This window comes from Lagenorhynchus albirostris, chromosome 10 (assembly GCF_949774975.1).
Source record: "Lagenorhynchus albirostris chromosome 10, mLagAlb1.1, whole genome shotgun sequence".
Lineage (NCBI taxonomy): Eukaryota > Metazoa > Chordata > Mammalia > Artiodactyla > Delphinidae > Lagenorhynchus > Lagenorhynchus albirostris.
The window spans coordinates 4,067,433-4,084,101 of NC_083104.1; the positions used below are offsets into that span (position 1 = coordinate 4,067,433).

General features: G+C 49.4%; 1 protein-coding gene across 5 annotated transcripts in view; it reads left to right on the plus strand.

Annotated features, from left to right (window-relative positions):
• The window catches only part of FGD5 (FYVE, RhoGEF and PH domain containing 5), a 123,973-nt gene that overhangs the window by 19,149 nt on the left and 88,155 nt on the right, over positions 1–16,669 (plus strand). The gene's annotated exons all lie outside the window — the stretch shown is intronic.

Here is a 16,669-nt window from a genome sequence, read left to right on the forward strand (position 1 = left end):
AGGTACGTCCAGGCTGATTTTTTTTTTTTTTTTTTTTTGGACTCAGTCACCTTGGAAGTGAGCGTGAAACACTGCAATTATTGACAACAGTGGCGGTTTTCTGACCCCACCTTCCCGAGACTGACTGAATGTCCTGTTGACCATCCCAGGTGGATAATTGCCAAATCTTGCTGTTTTTTATGCACCATGGATGCAACTTAAAGGCACTGCGATTCAGCCTCAACCATTTACACGCTTGGGGGCACCTGATCTGAATTAATGAAAAGTCAGAATGGTGGTGATTTTAAAGGAAACCCTGATTCTTTCCCCTCGTGTGCAGTAACTCATCATAGTTGGGCACAGCTGTTGCTGCTCGGAATTCCCAGGGGACCTGCAGTAATGAATAGATAAGAATGATTTGCAATTAGCATTAGCTTTCTCTGGAGTGTAGACACTAGAAGTGTTTGTGTGGTTTATTCTCCTGAATTTTTCACGTGGTTCCCCACACTGGCTCCATCTTCTCCCTGCCCCAAGTCTGGGTAAGGCTATGAATTGGTTCTTCCTAGGTTTGTTTGCCAGAGCAAAGGTAGACATCAGTGCCACCGGAGGGATCCAATTTAATTTGGAGAATGTGGATGTGTGCGAACTTTAAGAGGGTGGGAGCGGGAGAGCAGACAAGTTCATTGCGTTAATAGTTATCAGCGGGGTTTGACAAGACCCAACCCTAGCTGAATGCCTCCAGCACTAATGAAAATAGAACCAGGCTTTGAAACCATGAAATATCCATGCTGGGAAGGACCTCAAAGAGCGTACGGTCAAACCTCCCATGTCTGATAGGTCCCTCTCTTAACTGGGTCTGTGCTTGAATTCCTCAAGCCACAGGGAACTCACCACCTCCCAGAGGTGCCTCGTCTGTTGCTAGGTACTCTGATTAAGTTTTTCCTTCTGCCTGAGGCAAAAGCTATCTCTCCCTAATGTCCCTATCCCACTGAGACAGAAGCTATTCTCTCTAATATCCCTACACCACTCATGCTGGCTCTTTCCCCTCAAGCCAGGCAGCTGAGCTCATTTCCTCTTTTGTATGACTGTCCTTTGGAAATTGAAACCTGCTTCTGTTGAATCACAGAATTTCATAGCTGGAAGGGAACTTCAGCCAACATTTGGTCCCGTTACAGAGGAGGAAACTGAGGCACAGAGAGGGAAAGAGACTTGCCTAAAATCTCTAAGCAATTTAGTGGAGAAATCAGTGTCAGGACTCAGATTTCCTGACTCTTGGTTCAGGAATTTGTAGTGCATTATGCTGAAGGATGCCAGGTCTGGTTGTTCAGGCTGCCCACTGCACAACCCCAGGGTCCCACTCACCTTTTCGTCTAATATGCTGCCCCTGGGGTTGTGCAGTGCACAGGCTACTTGGCCATATGCAAAGGCCTTGTTGCCTTGATCTGTACTTAGTCCAAAAAACAAAAAAGCTCCCTTCATCCAAACTATAATGACATTAAGGGAATAAAATACCCAAGAAAATGCTAATACTTACCGTATCCTGACTGCTTACTGTGCCAGGCACCGTGCTAGTGCTTTCCCTGTATTATCTCACATTTGGTGCTACAGCCTAGGGCCTTGGCCTAGGGTCTGACTCAACCGTCAGACTCTGAATTTCAAAAGCACTGTTGCCCCACTCTGAATTTATTTCCCTGAAGGCCAGACTGACTGGGATGAATCTCCCGTGCAGGAACCACATCCTCTTGGATATCAATCAGTGAGCAAAGCTTTCTTCCGCTTCCCTGCATGAAACAGATGGAAGCAGAGGGAGAGAGACATCCCCACCCTGGGCGGGAACACGTCTGGGCAAGGGCGGCTTCAGATACACAAAATTGAGAGGCAGGGGGAACTGCCACGGGGTGAGGAGCCATGCTTCTTCGCCTGAATAAGGGCTTTGAGAACCGAGCGGAGGGGTGCCGCTGACCTGAGACACGTGCCCAGGGGTGCTTGGGGTTGGACAGGACAGGACGAGAGGGTGGGAGACAGTTCCTTCCTCCTTCCGCTGCCTGTCCTGCCCCAGACCTTGCTTCAGTGTGAAGATCAGAGGCAGAAGCCAAACTAAATACTGACAGTCCTGAAAGAGCGCAGGACAGTGCTGCAGGACGTGCGGGTTCAGAGCCCACCCCATCACTGACTTGCTGTGGGATCCTGGAGGAGGCTGGGCCCCGGTCGCTTCTCTGTAAAACGGTAGGATTGGAGCCCATCTGTACTTCTCAACCACCTGCGCTATCACTCACTGCTTTTCTTTAAATCAGTCCATGTTTTTTACTTTAAAAATATTTAAAAAGGAAATTTTATGCCACTGTTGGGAAATGGAAAAGCAGTATTAGGTGTCATAAATAGAAGAAGGCAATTGTAAAAGTAGGATACAAAGAGAAATTAAAATAGCACGGGTAAAGTCTAGCTTGAGGTTATTAGTTGCCAAGGCTGTGAGCGGGAGGTTGGTCCCTTTGTTAAACAGGGAGAGGTGTTAAAGGCATCCTGGCACCACACGGAGACTTTCTACTTGGCATAATCAGAAGGATTCAGGTGGATTGAGAAGGGAATAACTCTCTCGTGGTGTGATTCAATGTTATTTAAATCCAAGTCCTTTTTCCGCTGACAGTGCCTCCCTTCAAGAAATGTTTTGAGTATGTAATAGAATTCCGAGAGCCCTTAGAGATCCCTAAATCTGAGCAGCAGCTCCGGGTCTGATGGATGATTATAAAGTTTCTTCTACACAGTTACTTCCTTTGAGATTTGTATACACAGATAATAGCATTTTCGAAGCTACAACAATATTCTTATTAACCGTTTTCTATCTCATAAAATAAAAGCGTATACATTGTTACCTATGTACAGTCCTCACTCCCCCACCCCCGTATGTAAAAGAGGTTTCGTTATCCTTTGGTTTAAAGTGTATCCCCAAAGCATTCTTTTTTTCCCTGAATTGACTCTCATACGCACAAAAAATGTTTTCAGTCCAACACTCATCCTTTTCAAATAAGGCGTTTTATGTCCTCAGTCAGGACTCTTGGTTGGGGAACCCAGTCTTTACTTCTGAATATCCCGCAGGACCTCAGTATGTTGGTTATGCACTAGGAGCTTAATAAATGCATGTCGATGAGTTGGTGATTTTGAGCTTCACTGGGGGAAGGAACTATCATTTATTAAGTATACTCTGAAACACAGTTTGGGGTGCTTTGTGTACGCTTATTCAGTATCCATTTGATGCAAAACACCACACACTGGTTTGTCCTGAGTGTCTCATTTAAGTCCCCATAATTGTAAGTTTGCTTTTTGCATGATGATGAGTCTCCTTTAATCACTCAGTGTTATACCTCAACACAGATCCCTACCTCAACACAGATCCCCGAGGCCCCTTTTCCCCATTTCATCATGAAAACTTTCAGACTTACAGGAAAGTAGAAAGAGCTTAACAGTGAAATGTCCATACACCCACCTCCTAGATTTTACATTAACGTACTGCTGCACTGGCGTTTTCTCATCCCTTTCCAGCGCCCTCTCCAACTCTTGATGCATATTGTTGCTGATGCATTTCTGGTGGCTTATGTTTACAGATGAGGACACGGCAGCCCAGGGAGAGCCTGTGAGAGCACGGTGGCTAAGCGTGTGCAGGCTCCTGCCAGGCTGCGTGGCTTTCAGTCCGCCCTCCACCACTTCCTGTGACTTACCTCTCTGTGCCGCAGTTTCTTTACCTGTAAAAGGCGATGATAGTAGTACTGGCCTCACAATGTCATTAAGACGAAATGAATTAATGCAGCACAGAGTGAAATGTTCACTAGGCACTAGCTGTTATCGAGTGACATGATCAAGGTCACACAGCAGTGGATGCAGGTGGGGAATCGGGTCCCTTTCACTGAGGGAGTATCTCTCTGTCTCTCTCACGTACGACTGTTCTGCGTGTGTTTGACTCAATGTTCAGGACCTCCCATCCATAAACCAGGACCAGGGGTGAACTCGTGAGCTTCGGTGGTGGCGTGTGGTGTCAGCACTGCCTCTGCCTTCTGCGTGAGATGGAGTTGGGGCTGCAGGCAACAGCCTAAGCAGCCTTAAATTGGACCCAGGACCAGGGCTTTTTGATTCCGTAATCTCGCTAGCAGAGGTGCCTACTCTGTGACTCTGACTGTAGCTATTACTTCACTTGTAACTCACGATTAGTTAGGCACCTTAGGAATTTCCAGTTCCTATTTTTCCAGATGAGAAAACTGAGGCCCAGGGAAGTGGTATAAACCATCCTCTGTCACACAGGTAGTAAGTAGCCAAACCAAGGTTCAAACCCCAGTCTTTCTGCCTCTCGACCGAATGCTCTTTCCACGTCCTAGTTTCTTTGGTTGAAAAATGCCACGTTAGCTGGTGGTCTCCATCCAACCGCTGTGAAGTGTCTTTGCTTGCAGGAGTTAGGCTGGGGTAGCCTTGCTTGTTGGTCCAGAGGAGAAGCAGAAGGACACTCTCTTTTCTCAAGGCTGGTGGGTTTACTTCTCTCTTGGCAACTCATCAAGAAGACTGACAGCCTCTCCTGGGACGTGCTCATGCAGTGCTCAGATGTCTTTCCCTCCCTCAGGGCCTCGGGGGGACCCTGGCCCTCCTGTGGCCCCTTGTGCCCGAGGAGCAGCCAGGAGGAGCTCTGGGTTAGAGCAGCTGTCTGTACCACTCATAAGGGGAGCTTCAGACGATTCAGTCCGGAGCAGCAGTGCCTTCCAGAGAGAGCTGTGGATGGGCCGAGGCCCAGCATTTCAGGCTCTCCTCCAGAGCTGTTCCCTGTTGGAATGCAGCTCGAATTACATGCTTTGTGGAGTTTGTGGATTGGCCACGTGGTACAGCGCGAGATGAGGACCCGCAGTGGGTGCATCCAGGGGATTGAATATTTTGGCTTGCCGATGACGACCATTCGAGAAATGAGCAATTCTGAGTAGGAACTGTGCTAAGTGATGTGTGGGAGGAGGTGGAGAGGTGGACCCAGTACCGTCACCGGCCTCAGCGCAGGTACAGTTGGGTGGTTGGAAGAGGACTTAGACCCAAGTCCCTGAAATGCAAGATCGGAGATGCTCAGAACCCAAAGAGTAGGAGTCTAGACGAGGGTGGGATAGCTTCGTGGAAAAGGGGACATTTGAACAGGCACTGAAGGAAAAGTAGGGTTTCCACATATGGAGGTAGAAGAAGGTATGAGCACAGACAGACACACGCAGGACTGTGGTTTTTAGCAGGTGAAGCTGCAGTGAAAATAACCTAACCTTAGTTCAGCATGTCCTTCGATATCTTTATTCTGGAAAACAGTTCCCATCATCTGCAGACACAGAGACTGCATTGGGGAGACTGGGTTGAAAGCCTCAAGTACTAAACTTGCACCATCTTTTTCTCGTCCCCAGTTGGTGGTAGAAGGTTGCACTGGCTCAGCTAATTCCCTCACCGGCCAACCACTAAACATCGGCTGCTGTTCTTAGCACTGGAGGGTGACGGTTCCTGCCCTCAGGGTGTTTCTGTCTGGCTGGGGAGAAAGGCAGACCGAGGTCCTTAGAACCTAGCGTAATAAAGGTCCTGTTAGAGGTCCATCCAGACAGCTCTGAGGAGGGGCAGCGGGGAGCCCTCACTGTCTGGGCTATCCGCGGGTATTGCCAGAGGCACAGCAAAGTGTTCATGATGGAGACACACAGTCGGGGAGGAGCACAAGCCTGGGCAGGAGTCGGGGGTAAGAAAAGACCATGAAGTGTTGAGGTGGAGCTCAGTGTCCACGCCTGCGAGGTGAACTTGGGAAGGCAGCCTGGGGCCCAGCCGGGAAGTGCCTCACATTTCGGCTCCATGAGCCTGTCTGATATCCCAGGGCAGCGGGGAGACCCTGGCTGGTTTTCAGCAGGGCAGGGCCGTGGTGGGGATGCTGCATTGCACTGGACGCCTTGTTGGCAGGATAGAGAGTGGAGGGGATGAAGCAACGGGAAGCAGGGACATTAGCCAGGAGGCCATTGCGCCGGCCCCTGCAGAGGAAACGAAGACCCCGTGGGGCTGTGGCAGGGAGTGGGACGTGTGGTGTTCCGTCTCTAGAATGCGCACAGCAGCCCGGTCCTCCAGTGTCAGTTCACTCCAGGGCTAGCTGTATCTGCCTTTGCCTTTCTCTTCTTAATCTGTTGTTTACCTTTTACAGTCTGTCTGGTCCCAAATAGATGAAAGGCTGGCGCTGGTTTCCAATCAAAGACATAGCAAGAAATAATAAGAATTTAGTCCCTAAAATAAAAGTTAAAGGATACAAGCCGAGTAACAAAGGTGGGGGAGGTAATTGTACGGACAATCCAGACCAAGGACAGCAGCTGCAATTAAAATTCTGAAATCCAGCACAGACTCTAGCATGAGGGCCCCTCCTTCTTACCTCCCTGGCCCCCAGCATCTTTAGAATGCAGTAGATGTTTCGGTGAAGTGATTCCCTGAGACAGCAAAAGCTGACTTATTTTTTTACAACCGTAGACAGTGCTGCAGCAACAAAAATATGCATCCTTGTAAAACAAAGGTGATTTACGGCCTCAGCTACACATCCCTGAGTGGGTATATGGCAGAGTTGCAACCAGGCCTCCTGCTGGCTGACTGCATTGGTGCTGAGAGCTGCGTCGCTGGGCTTTGGGCACAGCCCAGCAGTGGTGTTCCTTCATATCTTTCTATTGGTCTGCAAGCCGGGAGCTTTCCTATTATTATTACGTTTTTGACAAATGAACTCATGCAGAGCTTTCATTAAGTTTCATTGAAAGGACCTGGAAATGCCATAAAAATTATTATAATCTCAAAACCATCACATTCCTATTGCGTGCGGCTGTGCTTCTTGTTGAAATTGACTGATGAGAATATTCAGTTTTTAATTTTCTGACTTAAAATAAGACCATCTGCAGCTGTTTCTTTTAGCAATAATTTTTAATTAAACGCAATAAAATTTACATGGAAGGACCCTAATAAGAAAATTGTGTCAGGAACACACTGATTGGAACATTTATTAGCATGAGATTAAAGCCCCAGCTATTTTTTTTTCCCTCACAGAGCTATAATGCAGATGAAATCCTGATTGTTAATCACAATGTGGTTTTACCTTCATAAAGTCAGGGTTTCCCTCTGTGGGAGGTGTGAGAATAATTCTCACTAATAGCAGACAGACTTATTGCATGGGTTCTTTGGTGAAATGTCAGCAGCTGGTCTCCTTGACCAGCTGAGCCCCAGAGGAGGCATGGAGTCTTTGTTCCAGCCTGAGTGTAGATGGTGCTGACATCCGGGGCCTCAGTCTTCCGGCCCGTGGACTGGGGATAAGCGTACCATGCAAAGGATGCAGCCAGAGAGCAAAAGTCATCTCTGTAGTTTGTGCATTTCTTCACTGAATTCATATCAAGTGAGGTTATTCTTTTGTGAAAAAGAAGAAAAAAGAGCAGAGTGATAGAAAGTGACTGGTGGAAGGCACGGTTTAGACAGGGTGGTCAGGGAGGGCTTCTCTGAGGAGGTGACATGGAGTGAAACCTGAATGGTGATCAGGCCTCATCAGGGGGAAGGGCGTTCCAGGTAGAGGAACAGCAGGGACAAAGGCCCTCAGGCTGGAGGCCCTTGGGGGTTTGTAGAGAGGCCAGGAGTCCAACGTGGCTGGAGAGCAGAACGCAGTGGGGAGAGTGACCAGGGATGGGTGGGCAGGGGCCTTTGTAAAAGATTTGGATTTTACTTTAATAAGACGCCATTGGAAGGAAGTGTTAGGATCCAAAATGTTGGAGTTATCTGAACTCTTTAAGACTTGTATGTTTACAGTCATCAGCAAATAATTTGAAAATGCAGCAAAGAATATTTGCTATTGAGAATGGTTCTGGGAGTATAAGGAGGTTTGAATTTGGGCCCCAGCTCTGCCCCTGGCTATGTGATTTTTGAGCATCTGGGTCTTGTCTCTCTCCCACCTGTGATTGCTCTGGACCGGCTTGGAGCCAGCGGTTCTGAGTCCACACCTGAGTGCTCTTTACGGAAAATGGTGGTGGTCCAGGGAGCCGAGAGGACACGCGCCCAGCAGAGGGAGGCCGAGAGGTGATAAGGCTGGGAAAATTCCTGAAAACGAATGTGCTACATTTGGACCTGTGCTCCCTGCATAAACTGATTTGATCTGTGAGCCATAGGGAGCTATTGAAGGTTTTAGCGTAAGGGAGCGTCATCAGCTAGTTCTCTAGCACAGTTATTGTCAGCCATGAGGGGTCGAATGGGGGAAGAGAAGCCCCACCAGTAAGGTGTCTGAATATCAAGGGATCGAGGCATGATGACAGGCCTCGCTCTGCAGCCTCTGTAATGTGATGGCCCCCAGTCACGGCGGCTGCACAGTCACTCAGAGTAGAGTGACCCAGGGCTCTGGCTGCCTGCATCTCCCCAGCGTGGGGGTCTCAGGGTGCCTGACGGCGTGTAGGCAACACAGCTGACAGGACCAGAGAGGCGGCAGTAGGGCCGGAAGAGAATGAGGTCAGGTCCGGCTCTGCCCCTGTCCCATCTGAGCCTCAGTCTTCTCACCGGTTCCAGGGGTATGATGGTCCCTTCATCACTGAGCTGTCCTGAGGAGTCAGAGATAATACTCACACAAGGGCTTTCTCAGGTATTAAAAAATAATACCATCAGCCTTGGCCTTTGCTGCTGGGAGCTGTGTGCACCACAGCTGATGAGGCTTTGCTGCGTGTTCACTAGATGCCAGATACTGTCTCAGACCCTTTACATGTATTAACTCAGTTAATCCGAAACACCCACTTGCCACATAGATACTTTAAAAAAAAAAATCTACACTCAGCAGATGAGGAAACTAAGGTACAAAGAAGTTCAATAAGGGGCCCAAGGTCATACAGCTGGTCAGCAGCAGAGCCAGCATTTTAACCCAGGCAGTTTCCAGCAACTGTGCTTTCAAGTATGCTGTGAGGTTCCCTCTCACTTTGTGTGTGTCACTACATTTAATTTGTTTAGATGTCCCTTTGGGAGTAGTTATCCAATTTCACTTTTTTTAATAGAAGAGGAAACTGAGGTTCAGAGTGGTAACATGACTTGTAAGCCAGTAAGTGATGGAGCCAGGACGGGAAGGAAGGTATCTTTAGGTATAAATTCTTCCCTTTTTCTGATTCACCCCCTTTGAGAACTTCCCAACTGGAATCGACCCCCCTCCGGATGTCAAAGGTGAGGACACACAATGGGGTATGAATCTTTAGAACGGAAATGTCCTTAGTGTAGGCATTCAGAATGGACAGTATAATGACTGTCCCCTTGCTTAGATCCACATGTCCAGGGGATGATGTAAAAACTATATATAGAGTAGTGCACACTGTTGCGTTAGTAGTCAAAGGGATGATATTGTGCAGGAGGTTAACGCTTCCTTAGATTGCCTAGCTGGGCTCAGGAAGGGTCATTGGGGAATTTATCATCCGTGCTCACAGTACTCCAGGTGAACAGGACAAAAAACTGATAATAATTTCTTAGTGATGAATTGATGTTTCATCCGGCTCCTTGACAATGTCCCAAGACTGTCCGGCCTCCCAGATACGAAGGCAGCCACTCAGCTGTGTGCAGGGACTTCTGAGCTTGCAGCTGAGAATTGCAGTGTTTCCCTCTCTTGGAGAGGCCTCTGTCTTTGGCTGTTTTCCTGTAAAACGAATGTCTTAGGGTTGAGCTTGTTTTGGGGGATGATGTGGCTGGTCTCTATGTAAACAGACCCATTCTCTACATGCGTGGGGTTGATCTGGAGCCCTGAATAGGGCCCAAGAGAAGTTTCTCTAGGTCAGGGCACGATCCGAGAACTTGACATTTCAGGCTTGCCTGCATGATTTTAATAAAGAAGACAAGATACACACATATACGCACCCCCCCCCCAAAAAAAAACCCAACCAAACAAAAGCAGAATCTGCTCAGAGACCTTAAGGCCTGCTGTACTGTTAGGATGAGAGTTCCCTACACTTAAAGAGGTGTCCAGCAGGGTTGTCCTGTGGGGTCGTGAGCCTTCATCATGGTCAGTAATTAAGCATCAGTGGAAAGGATACAGGAATTGATCATGACTTACACAGGCCAGGAAATCTGAACTCTGGGGGTCATTTTTGGCTGGGCAGGTCGAGTCCCAAGGAAGCAGCTGCTAAAAGGTGTCCAGGCCCCGGGGCTGGAGAGGCCCCAGAAGACTATAGGAAGACTCAATAGCAGCTCTGAGCCTGGTTCCAGAAGGCACCTCCTGTTACGGAGAAACATGTTTTTCATACCCCCTGCCCACTGCATCCGAACCCTCTGAAATGCTGAAGAGGCAGTACCTGGGGGGTGGTAGCCCTTGGGGTATGGCCTGCCTCAGGGGAAGGCAAAAGGCCCCCTCTTGGAGCCAAGGGCCCAGCTGCATTGAAGCAGATGGGAAGGTTGGTTATTTGGTGCCCCTTGGGGGGGCTCCCTCACACACTTCATCTCAGTGGTTTTCAAACTTTCTGTTGCAGCAGGATCCTTTTTTTTTTTTTTGCGGTATGCGGGCCTCTCACTGCTGTGGCCTCTCCCGTTGCGGAGCACAGGCTCCGGACGCGCAGGCTCAGCGGCCATGGCTCACGGGCCCAGCCGCTCCGTGGCATGTGGGATCTTCCCGGACCGGGGCACGAACCCACGTCCCCTGCATCGGCAGGCAGACTCTCAACCACTGCGCCACCAGGGAAGCCCAGCAGCAGGATCCTTTTTTAAATGAAATCTTACTCGGAACCCCAGCATAGAAGGCAAAGCTTTATTATTATAATTCTCCTTCACAAGTTCAAAATTTTTAATACTTCATAGGAAGTTAATTTAACAAGATTGTCATAATGAATAGAAATCTTGGAAATTGGGAATTATGGATTACAGTGCTGCTCTTATGGCCTAATGAGGGGTGTTGTTTGTGCAAAGTGGTGGGTGTATCATGGGTGTAGTATGTGTTTTCTAGGGCAGATGGCTGGGTTCAAATCCCTAATCGACAAGCTACTAGCTGTGTATCCTTGGGCAAATTACTTAACCTCTCTGTGCTTTAGCAGCCTCATCTGTAAAAGCAGGGAAGGTGGTGCTGCCAACCTCAAGTGATTGTCTCAAGGTTTGAGTAAGTTAACACTTGCAAAGACTTTAGCTGGAGTCTGGTCCTTGGAAGTCCTCAGTGCACTCTAGCTGTTGATACTCTAGCAGTGTCTGTACCCATGAAATTCCAAGCAGATGTTTGTGAATCCTTGCCAAAAAGGGCTTAGGGTTTCTGAGCAATGCAGTTTGAAAACCCCACCTCATCCCAGATACTCTGGGCAGGCTTCTTTTAGTAAGTGCTATCTGTTGAATATACATAGTTATAAGTTATATTCACTGAGAATTTGATCAGTGGTTTACAGACCCCTGTGCAGGGGAGGTGGAGAAATGGTGGTTTCTGCCCACCTTTCAAAAGCAGGGCTTTTGTTTTGTTGAAGGGAAGGTGTAGCAGTTTGAGAAGCAGTTTAGGGGTAAATAACTATTGGATCATAAACTCCTGGATTATAATAACCCCCTCACCATCTGGTTTACAAGAATGGAAATGAAATTAATATGAGTGGGGAAAGGAGGCAACCCCCAGTGGGTTCCACTGTCTGCCAATACTTCACATACTTCTGTGCACCCCACTGCTTTATACACATTATCTCATTGATTATTGGCCCCATTTTACAGGTAAGAAAACTGAGGTGCCCAGATATCATGTGGCAGAGGAGGCAAACAGACAGGGTCTGAGAATGCAGAGCACAGAGCTAGGACCCACAGGGTGGGCACACGGAGGGGTCCCAGCCCCACTGAGCAGTGCTTGCTCCTGGCAAGAGTTGCGCCCACGTCAGGAGACTGATTCGCCCTCACTGTGGGTGTGTGCAGAGGGGCTGGCTGAGCCCCTGCCAGAGAGGCTGTCCTGCGGATTCCTTTTGTAGGTCAGAAAGCTGGACGTTCAGAAAGTCATGAAACTTCGATGTGGCAGCCACATACGTGTGCACTGCGCTTTACAGTTTACAAAGCTTCTCCATGCCTGTTAGCTCCATCAATTCTTCCAACAACCTCTGTCTAGAGTAGGCAAGACACCAATTAAAAGCAAAATTTAAGCAAAGACCTGAAAGAGGACAGAAGGTAGTCAGGCAGAGTTGTTTTCTTTGTGGGGCTTGCGGTTAGCCATTTTCCTGGAATGTTTTCCCAGTGTCCTCGACTGAAAAATGGGGACAGTGGAGTGACAGGTATCTGATGGTTAAGAGTAACCCACACCAAGTGCTTGTTGCAGGGCCTGGCATGAAGTTGGTTCTCAGTGAATGCAATTATGGTTATTATTATGATTGTACTGAATATAAAGAAGGGATCTGAGGAAAGGCAGGAGGGAAGGTGCCTGTAAGACTGAGGGTTTGGAAAATGCCAGGGAAGAGCAGAAAAGGAGCTGGAGGCTGGAAGAGTATTGTACAAGTTCACGTAGCTGGCAAGTAGCAGAGCCCAGCCATAGGGCTCAGGGGTACCTGCTGCGAAGCCGCTGGCCACGTGTTCCGTGATGAATTGAGCTGAGCAAGGCTGGTCCTGGCACGGACCCAGGACAGGCAGTGTCAGGTCCTGGGCACACTTGGAGCTGCTCTGGGTGATGACAGGAGGAAGGAGGTGGTGTCACAGGCTAGGGATTGTTCTGGGCCCGCACTCCCCTCCTGGGAAGCTCCTTGCAGACGCTACATCTGGTTTCCAGGGAGGTCCCTAGTCCAAACCCAAGTTTCCTTGCCGGCCTGAGGCCAGAGGTCAAGGCTGGGTTTAGAGCCATGGAGTGAGTCAGTGGCTTAGCAGAGACCAGAATTTAGACAGCTGCTCAGCCTCTGGGATAAGGAGCCCCTTCCTCTCCAAACCCAGTCTCAGACCCCAGGAGGTCCTGAGGTCTCATCCAAGGCCGACCAGCAGCACCGTGCTGAAGAGACATTTGTGTGTTGCAGCCTTTGCCCCAATTTCTGGTCTTTCGTTTACCCTCCCCTGTTCCCAGTGTTGGGGAGGGAGGTCCGGGATACCACCTGGCTTTACAGAGGGGGAAGCCGAGGCTCAGAGAGGGGGCTCGGGTCCTCCATTCCTCCTTCCACTGGATCAGCTGCCACCCGCGTAAATGCATAAGGTAATGATGGAAAGGAGGACGGTGAGGGCGTGCAGGAAGGGCATGACACTCTGATGAGGGAATTTCAGACACTGTATTACGTGCTTGGATAAGATTCTAGAACAGAAAGCCTTCTTGGTGTTCCCCAAACCCCAGCAGGTAAGCACTGCCCTCCGTCCCTCCCCTCCCCAGGGCTGGTCACTTTCTCTGCTGTGCCTCTTTGTAGAGTCTGCCCACCTGTGTTGGAACTGTCTCCTTTACTAGACTGTGGGCCCCTCCAGGGCATCACCACCGCAGCTCATCCCTGTGTCCCTGGCACTTGGCATAGAGCTTGGTACCCAGATGATGCTCAATAAGTATGTTAAATAAAGGGATGTCTTCTGGAGGCTGAAGGACACTGTTATCTCCGAGGGACACCACCAGATCCGGCTTCCCACAGATTCTTCCTGAGCCCCATCAGTGCCCTGGGTGCTGGGACAAGAGGAGAGACAAGGCTGGCTGATAGCTTGGGGACTCAGACAGGAAATGCCTGACTGCACAGTTAATTACTTAAATTCACCTGTTCTGAGTGCTCCAAAGAAGTGCGGGCAATTCTGAGAGCTTCTGACAGGTGCCCTGATCTATTTGTGGCTGGAGAAGACCTCTGAGAAAATGAGACTGGGGCTTATGAGTCCTGAACTCTGATGAGGAATTAACTTGATAGAGGAAGTTGATAGAGGGAGAGGGGAGGGGAGGATCCTGTGAGGAAGGTCATCTTGCACGTTTTACAGATGAGAAAACTGTGACTCAGAGCAGGAGCCTTACTTGCCTAAGGCCACAGGAGTATCAAGAGGAGAAGCTGGGGTTTGCATGCAGGTCCATCTAACTCCAGAGCCCTTACCCTTTCTCCTGCTGGCTCTGCTCTGAATGAGGATGCTCCAGCTGGCCGTGGTGACATCACAGTGTGCTGGGCCAAAGCCCTCACTTCCCACGGGAAGGCTGGCCTGTGCACACTCACTGCTGTCCTCCCTTCCCGCACCTGGGAACTCACCACCCCCCGGCCTCGCCGCTGGCTCCTTCCTTTCCTCATTTGTTCTGCATCTCATCTGTCTTGGCATCACCTGTGTGATCCGGGTCTCTATTCCCTCCATTGTACAACGAGAGGATCAGGTAACCAACTTTCTCAGGCTCCTGAGTCTGGGATTTTACTACATATAATTTGTTAAATTTATTTATTTATTTATTTTTGGCTGCATTGGGTCTTCGTTGCTGTGCGTGGGCTTTCTCTAGTTGCGGCGAGCGGGGCCTACTCTTCGTTGCGGTGCGTGGGCTTCTCATTGCGGTGGCTTCTTTTGTTGCGGAGCACGGGCTCTAGACGCGCGGTCTTAAGTAGTTGTGGCACGCAGGCTCAGTAGTTGTGGCTGACGGGCTCTAGAGCACAGGCTCAGTAGTTGTGGCGCACGGGCTTAGTTGCTCCGCGGCATGTGGGATCTTTCCCGACCAGGGCATGACCCTGTGTCCCCTGCATTGGCAGGCGGATTCTTAACCACCGCGCCACCAGGGAAGCCCCTAGTACATGTAATTCTGACCTTAGGAACCATTTGTGAGCCTCACGTCTGGAGAGAAATATTCATCAATTTAAGGAGCATCCACTGGTCATCTACTACGTGCAGCCCCTGCAGGATTGGGAGCTGGGGGTCACAGGTGCAGCTTTGATTGTGGTCTCAGGATGGGGGGGGAGCGGGATGCAGATGCATAAACAGCTGACTGAATGCGATTATAAGTGCAGTGGGAAAATGAACAATGTTCTGGCAGCACAGAAGGGGCAGCCAAGTGCATTGAAGAAAAGGCTTTCCTGAGGAGTTTGCAGGGTTCAAATTGGGCATTTGAGCTGGGCTTGAAGAGTAAGCGTTTGCAAGGTGAGGAAGTGTGGGAAGGGCTTTCCAAAGAAGGCACGGCATGTGCAAAGGCACACAGTCAGAAAGGGCCTGGAGTGTCCAAAGACAGGACATGGGCACGGTGGCCAGACTGTCTGCTCAGGGAGCGACTGAAAGCTTGAGGTTCTGAAGGGCAGCAGGTAGACGCAGAGGCTGAGTGCAGGTTGTGGGTGGGGGAGTCTCCCAGCCTGGGCTCTCCCTGCCCTGACTGCCTTGTCCAGCCTCCATTGAAACCACCTGGGATTATATGAGACTCTCCTCCCCCTGCAGTTGGAGCAGGGAAGGGCATAGATGTAACAATGTCTTTTTGAGGCTGGGTCTGCCTCCCAGTTATGGGCCACTACTCGGCTCATAGGGACTTCATTCTCAAGTTGCTTCCAATCCATGGTGCCCTGGTGACACGCATGAGTTAGTGTCCTTTGAATAGGCCACTTAGAGCTAATCACTGTGGGAAAAATATATTTAGGTGGCTTTCCCCTGAAGACTAGCCTTCTCTAGATTGTGGCTTTTCAGAATCCTGGTCTCTGAGTCGACCTCTGCCCTGTCCCATGCCTGTCTCTTTGGCCTGAAGAGCAGGTGGGTCTTGTATAAATGACATCCAGCCTGGGTGGACTCGGCCTCCCACAGAGATGGAGGCAGGCTGGGACTACTTGTGGGCTGTCTGTGAATCATCACGTCAGAAGTGGTTGATCATGGTTATTCACAAAGCTGTTCACATGGTCCACAGTTTGGTTTGGGGCATAGAGTCCTGCATCTCTCCTTCTGAGAACCAGAGCCAGCCCAGGATATCTGGGCTCTTGGGCTCTCTGCCTCTTGCTGTGTAACCGTTTGTTGCTTTCTGCTCTCTGGACCTCAGTTTCCCTATTTGCAAAAATGAAGGTAATGGTGAAGTGGCTTCTGAGATGACATATATAGTTTTCTATTTCTAACTGCCATCACAATTTACCACACATCTATTGGCTTAAAACAATGCCCATTTTTTAAATCTCACAGTTCTGTAGGTCAGAAGTCTAGTAGACTGGGCTGGGTACTCCCCTTAGGGCCTCACAAGGCCAAAACCAAGGTGTCAGCTGCCCTGGGCTTTTATTTGGAGGGTGTGGGAGAGAATTTACTTCCAAGGGCACTCAGGTTGTTGGCTGACCTCAGATCCACATAGGACCGAGGTCCCTACTCCCTGCTGGCTGTCGGCCGGGGCTTGTTTTTGCTCCTGGAGGTGGCCTGCATTCTTTCTCATGCTTTCCATGGAGCCCCCTCCAGCAACAGTGGGTTGACCCTTTCTCATACTTCGGATCTCTGACTCCAGCACAGAAAGTTTTCTGCTTTAAGGACTGCTGTGATTAGATTGGGCCAGCCAGATAACCCAGGATAATTTCCCTATTAAAATGTCTGTACTCTTAAATACATCTGCAAAGTCTCTTTTGCCATGTAATGCAAAATATCCATAGGTCCCAGGATTAGGAGTTGCACATTTTTTTGAGGGCCATTATTCTGCCTGTGACAGTCCACCCTCTGACCCCCAAAGATTTGTGTCCATCCCAAATGCAAAGTTCACTCCATCCCAAGGCCCCCAAAGATCTCATCCCATGACAGCTTCAGCTCAGCAAATCTCATCTGAATCTCATCAGCTCAGAAATCCCAGACCTCATCATCTAAATCCTCTCATTGG